General features: G+C 46.3%; 1 protein-coding gene across 18 annotated transcripts in view; it reads left to right on the top strand.

Annotated features, from left to right (window-relative positions):
- The first annotated feature begins 1,907 nt into the window (after positions 1-1,907).
- Positions 1,908-6,432, top strand: part of EPB41L2 (erythrocyte membrane protein band 4.1 like 2) — a 219,757-nt gene continuing 215,232 nt past the window's right edge. For 5 of the 18 annotated variants that reach the window (XM_042939827.1, XM_042939825.1, XM_042939822.1 and 2 more), the window contains exon 1: positions 1,911-2,030. The gene's annotated coding sequence lies outside the window, so the exon portion shown is untranslated. Of the gene's footprint in view, positions 2,031-2,759; positions 2,884-6,432 lie in introns of those variants that run through there. The other 13 variants (XM_042939831.1, XM_042939830.1, XM_042939826.1 and 10 more) reach the window with 5 other exon arrangements.

Raw genomic sequence — 6,432 nt, 5'->3', positions numbered from 1 at the left:
GTTTGTTGACATCTGTATTGTACCAGGTTCCATCTGTTTTCTTCACTTCCTTATAGCTCCTGGAATTTGATTTTTCTGCCTTCAGTTCCTTCCAGGTCATCACAGAATCTGCTCCATTCCATTGAAATGTTGTAAGGCTGTATCCACGACACAATGTCTAATTCTTCCACACGATCGCCTTTAGATATTTGATAACAACCTTCCCATGACCTTTGATCATCTCTTTAGCCTAAATCTTGGAGGCTCCCACATTATCAAGGCTACCCATCTATGGATATAATTTAGCTTCTCAATATCCCACTTAAAAGGTAGCTTACTGAAGTGATTCACATGCTTCAACAGAGAACGTAGGGATATCATTTCCTCTGACAAGGGCATTATATTTTATCTGCCATGACTTTATTTATGTTATTATTTTGCGTTAGCATTTTAGAGGGTTTCATCAGGTCTAGATCAAGGTTTTATGGGCTCTAGAGCTTTTTACAAACTTTACAAATGCTTATGTAATTTTAGTGACTCTCTTTAATAAAAAAATTTTACAAACATACAGTTAGTTTAAAGGTATGTAGAAATGAGGGATCCTGAAGCTTAGGTTTTGTTAGTTTTGTTGTAAATCTGCCTCCAAGTTCCTAATAGTATTGTCTCATAAAATTCCTGGGTCTTTTAATCAGAGCTGCTAATCAGGTTTCCTTCTCGTATTAGTGTGACTTATTAAGTTAACTTGAGTACTTAGCATATAGAGGATTCAGTAATTTCACATACATAAGGGACTTAGAACAATGCCTTGTATATAAAGCACACAATAGATGTTAGCTATTATTATGTTTATTGCTTACTAGCAGGACCTGAGCAAATAGTTTGTCTTCCTGACTCAATTTTCTCTTTCATGTATTGGAAATAATACTTGCCCTATCCTTTTTATAAAGTTATTGTGAGGATCAAATGACAAAATATGTGAACGGGCTTTGTTAACTAAAAAGCACCATGCACACGGAGGTATTGTAACTGAAGTTTCATTCGACATTGCTAAGGTTATGTTTAGAAAAGACTTTGGCCGAGGGAGAGTCACTAAAGCCCTCAATAGAAGAGGGAGGAAGCAAAGAACAAGAAGCGCATGTGTGGCAGATGCTGGAGGACATCCTTTTTTGATATGCCAACGTCAAGAAAAGATGAAATATGTAGAAGCTGACAGAAAGTGGTGTAATTATATAAAAGAAAAGAACTGAGAGGTATCGTGTGTGTGTGTGTGTGTGTGTGTGTGTGTGTGTGTGTCTTTCCACAACTGGCCTCAACCTAGGTCTCCAGCCTCTTCAGCCTTGTCCTGCTCTGCAATCCAGGCTCCCAGCCTCTGCCTGGAGAAATCTTACTCAGACTTTGGGTTCATCTTACAAGTCCCTCCTCTGTGGGGTTTCCCCAATCCCCCCAGCCTCTCCCACAGGAAGAATAAATGGTTCCTTTCCAATGCTCTTGCTGCGAAAGCATTTCTTCCAGTCTAGACCGAGGGGGCCCCCCTTTTCCTTATTTCCGTGTCTCTAGGCTCTAGGGCCTACCCTTGTGTCTGCTTCCGAATAGATGTTCAACAAAGGGTTAGTCAATGAACGCACTTTGGAGAAATAACTTTTAAAACTTGATAAGAAGGACTTAAGGGCGGGTGAAAGCCTGGCGCACTGGCAATAGCCGTCATTAACCAGGGCAGCTCTGCTGGCGAGACGCCTTTTTCCAGCCCTGGTACCCGGGCCACCGCGCGCGGCGAATCCCGCGGGAAGGGCCGCCCCGGGGGTGTGGCCTGGGGGCGGGGGCGTGGCGAGGCCCGCGGGGGTTTCCGCGCCGGGGGCGCGTCCGGCGGGGGCGCAGGAGGGGCTTCCGCCGCGAGGGGGCGGGGCTGGCGCTCCGAGTCCTCTGACGGCCCCAGCCAGGGAATTTCAATTTGAAACCGAGCGGAGGGAGGAGGCGGTTGCGGCGGCCCGGCGGCAGGGGCTGGAGCGGGACCAGTTCCCGCAGCGAGGGAGCCCTGGAGGTGCAGTGTCCGGGTAAGGAGGCTTGCGGGGCTGCAGAATGGCGGGCCCGGGCCGGGGGAACCCGGGCCGAGAGGCTGGTCTCTGCGGAGCTGCAGGGGCGGCTCGGATTTTTCCTCTGGCTGCAGCTGGGAAGCTGATCCCTGGCAGGAAGCGGTGGCGGGACGGTCCCACCGTGGGGGAGGGCGACCGGCTTTGGGATTTTCTGCGGCTACGTCTTTCCTCTCCTCCTCTTCTCTACCGGACCCCATTCCCGCCTCGAGGTCCGGGTCCTGTTGCTCCAGGCCGGATTCCCGCTTCCCCGCTCCGCTTTGGTCCCCCGTAACTCCCTTCCCGGGAGCCGGGGCCACGTCTGGTCGGAGCCGGGAGAGGTGGGGGCATGGTGAGGACTGCGCCGGTCCCGCCGAGGTGCCGTGGCTCAGGGTCGCGCGTCCAGGGCCCCGCTGAGAGGCTGGAGAAGGAATCCGGCTCCATCCCGGGCGCGGGCCGCGGAGAGGGAGCCGATCCCAGCGTGGAGCACAGCACGGGGGCTCCGGGGAGGGGGCGGCGGCGTCCTTCAGGGGGATGATTTGGGGTGAGGAAGCGCGGGCGAGGGCGCCGCGCCTTCCCGGACAGGCAGCGCGCGTGGGCTCCGCAGGTTGCTGGGCGAGGGGGGCGCGCCAGCCCCACGCGCCGCGCCGTCCGGCCGGGCGTCCGCCCGCGCGCGCCCCCGTTGCGGTCCCCGAGGAAGCCGGCGGCCGGGGCCGCTGCGGAGAGGGGCGCACGCTTGCGCTCTGGTCCTTACAATTCCCACACGCAGGCGGTCTCTGCATGGATGGCTTGTTTGCCTCCGCCGGGGCTGGGGACACAGGGCTGGGAGCAGTTTTAGGTGAGCTGCCGGGGGAAAGACGGGAAGAACCGAACCGAACGAGGCAGCTGGCTTGTCTGTGGAGGTGGGGGGTGGGGGACATCGGTCTTTACACTTCTCAGGATCGCTCACCTCCCCTGAGGTCAGGGTTTTTGGGAGAGATTAGAAGATCTCTCGCCAACAGTCTTATTATTTTTAGGGGAGGTCTCTTGTGGGACCCTAGGATACCTTAAATTGAATTCCCCGTCACCACAACCGCTGCTCCTGTTTTTAAGAGGGTGAGAAGGTGGAACCCTAGAGGAGCGGTGGATGTGTTTTTTTGAATCACATCTTTCCCTCAGTTTCTTGAACTTCTTGCCTCCGAAATGGTGTCTCTGGGGCGTCGTTGGGCCAGGAGTCTTGTTCTTGGTACTGTTATTTAAGCTTTTTTTTTTTTTTTTTTTAATAATTCTTACAGTTTTCCCTATATTCTTCCATATTCTTCAGTTCCCTCTTTATGCCCCCCTCCCCCCTTTTTTCCCCTCTCTTCCCGGAGTGCATTATTTCTCTATTCCCTAACTGTATATAATGTGAGAATTAGCATTTTAGCCGGCGTTCTGTCACGTTTCACCTTGGGTTTAGCACTTGAGGGAAACCGAGGCAATTTCTTGGCGCGCGGGAGCTGGGATGTAGGATTCTCAGGCTTTGGATAGGTTTTACTGGGAAACGAATAGCACTTAATCCTGTTCAGATTCTGTTTGCAGCCTCGTTGCTGTGAGAAATCACTGGGTTGCCGTTGCAGCGGCTGATGGGGCTGCACTGCAACGCAATCTTGGATTGTGATAAGGGCCACCGACTACGTGAATCGGGGGGACAGAAATTTTAAAGAGCGAAGCTGTGTCACCTGGCAGGGCTCAAGTGATCAGTCCTATAATTCAATTTGAGAACCACTACCAAACCTCAGATAATCTACTCCCTGGAGGTTATTGGAGAACTGTACAAGTGGTAATGACTTGGCACAATGGTGTGGATTTAGGGCTCATTTAATCCTATCCTGTCTTCCTCACTTCTTGGGCAGAATTCCCACCGAAGTCAGTAGTGGTCTTGTGTGCACAAGGACCGCTGAGAACAAGAGGCTGCTCATTTGGAGTAATGGGAGGAGACAACTTCTTTGCTTCTAAAACACCCTTCTTTAAGAAAGACCTAGTCATAACAGTTCTTAATCTTTTACCTCTAGTCCCAAATAGCGGGAGCACTGTGTGCAAAGACCTACCAGAGAAAACAGGTGGGTGAGTTGAGCCCCAGCTTCAAAATTGGTATCTAAATGGGACGGGGATTGCTTAAAAGGATTAAATGTGATAATTCAACAAAGTTAGAATTTCAGTGAAATTATTATTAACTTGGGCGAAAAAATTTAAACTGCTGTGGAATATCGTTAACCGGGTATGTATTATAAAATTGGGTATGTATACAGCTGGGTGTGTACACTAAAATCAGAAATTCCATTCCAAGTAGAAAGAAGCAAATTTGCCGATTTAGGGGATGCATCAGAAGAGAGGCCCACCAAAAAGTAACCGTGCGAATGTAAGACAAGGAAATTCACATTGGCTCTCACTGTATCTGGAGAGGTAGCTTTTACTACAGTTAGTGTCTATACAGGTGTTAGTGACTCTGTGCCTGTCATTGGATTTGTGAGCGCCCGCTGGTTTCCAGTTTAGCTTTGTGCTGATCTGAGTTGGTGAGCTTGCCGGGTCCTTTGCTTCTTAACGTAACGTTCCTGTGGTTTACCCTTTCCAAATTACCAGTTCGAAAGAATCGAGTTTAGAAGACCTATCCAGTCACCAGATTTTAAAAATAGATTTTTAAAAATCATAAGCATGTCCATGTGTACTACCCAACCCTTTGCTTTCAACTAAAAATACTTGCCAAGATGACAAAGCAGTCCTCAACCAAAATATTTATTGGTAGAATTACTCTGTAATTAGTAATATTGTGTAGTTATGTTTAACATCAGGTTTTGCTCTGAATCACTACTCTCATATTACTGTGGCTAGAGAACTACAAGCGTTTTTATCTTTGCCATTTTATTTAGGAACGTGAGGTTTATATTTTATATAGTAGAATGCTAAATATTTTTAAAGATTTGACTTTGTTTCTGTTTCCACAGGAAGGTATGGGCCTTTTTCTTTGTTGTTTTGAACTGAAGTAGTGTTTTTGAAAGCTCTGTGTGGACTTTTTAGAAGAGCATGCCTTGCTAATACTTTTATAAGGCAATATAGTAATTTATAGGGATCGATATTGCTGAGAGTCAAATTTGCATTTCTAAAATCTGTATTTTTACTGGAGAAAACAAAGGAAATGTGCCTACATCCCCCGCCCCACCTTTATTTAGAAACATTTCCAGTGGCCTTGTTTGTTTTTTCAGATTCAGAATTACTCTACCTAACCACTGGGTACCCTTACAGATTTAAAAGCTGTAAGTAAATGTTTATGCTGGCATCAGTAGTCTAGCAAATACTAGCCAAACCCTAATTTACTGCCCTTTTATAGAATCTTGGAATTTCAGGGCTGGACCTTTAGGAGTCAGCAAATCCACTTTCAGACCTTGTCCTTTTCCCCCAACACACAAACATTTCCAGACTCTTTGGAAGGCCTGAGTTAATAGAAGATTTGTATATGAATCCCCCACAGATTCCAGACAGAGCATCCCTTGGGAATGCCATGTTTTGGCACAAACCAGCAACTCAGTATTCATAAGATATCTATCATTCGTCTGACTGGGCAGTGCCCCAGACTAAAATCTCAAATGGAGTCATGGCTGCTGTCATTAGTTGTAGGGGAATGGCCTCCAAGTATAAACGCTAGAGTTGTGTAGAAGTTATAGGTAAGCCAACAGGGAAACAAAAGAATCCTCTCTAATAGCTAGAAAGTGAGAACCAGTGCTTTTTAAAGTTTTTCTGTAAAGTGTGTATGTATGTTTATTTTATATGAGAGAGGGAATATATTTATATATATGTGTATATATATTTGTTATGTGAAGTGTCTGTAACATTGTACTTAATACATTTGAAAATCTGTTCATTGAACCTTTAATATTTTGGAGGTGATTTTTGTGAGGATTCTTTGAAAGTTGGAGTTGACATGGAGCTCGGTACTAGTTCATGTAGAAATACCATGTAGGCAATATTTCATATAGGGGATTTGCTTTTCTTGCTAGTGGGTATTGTTTCCCCTTGATCTGTGTTTGGAATGAGACCTGTGCGGGTTTCTTAGATGTGTTTTTCATGTCTAGAAGGGTAGATAATTAATATAAAGTTTCTCTAAATACCCAGTGTTTGGGATAGTATTTATTTTAATGAGAATTTTGGTGCTTTTCTCAATTTTCTTATTTTTAAAGTGATGTCTCTTACCTGTTAGTATAAGCACAATAGTTTATGACATACTGCTTCTGGATTTTTTCCCTAAAGATTGAAATTGGGCTAATTTCATATTCTCAGTTACTTTTAAAACAGAAATCGTTTTCATTTCACAGATACTGCTCTACGTATTAGTGTTTTTTCATTTCAGCACATAGAGCCATAAAGGTCTAAA

Source organism: Panthera leo, chromosome B2 (genome assembly GCF_018350215.1).
Source record: "Panthera leo isolate Ple1 chromosome B2, P.leo_Ple1_pat1.1, whole genome shotgun sequence".
Taxonomy (NCBI): Eukaryota; Metazoa; Chordata; class Mammalia; order Carnivora; family Felidae; genus Panthera; species Panthera leo.
The sequence above is the reverse complement of the archived record's forward strand: the minus strand, read 5'-3'. Positions and strand labels throughout refer to the sequence as shown.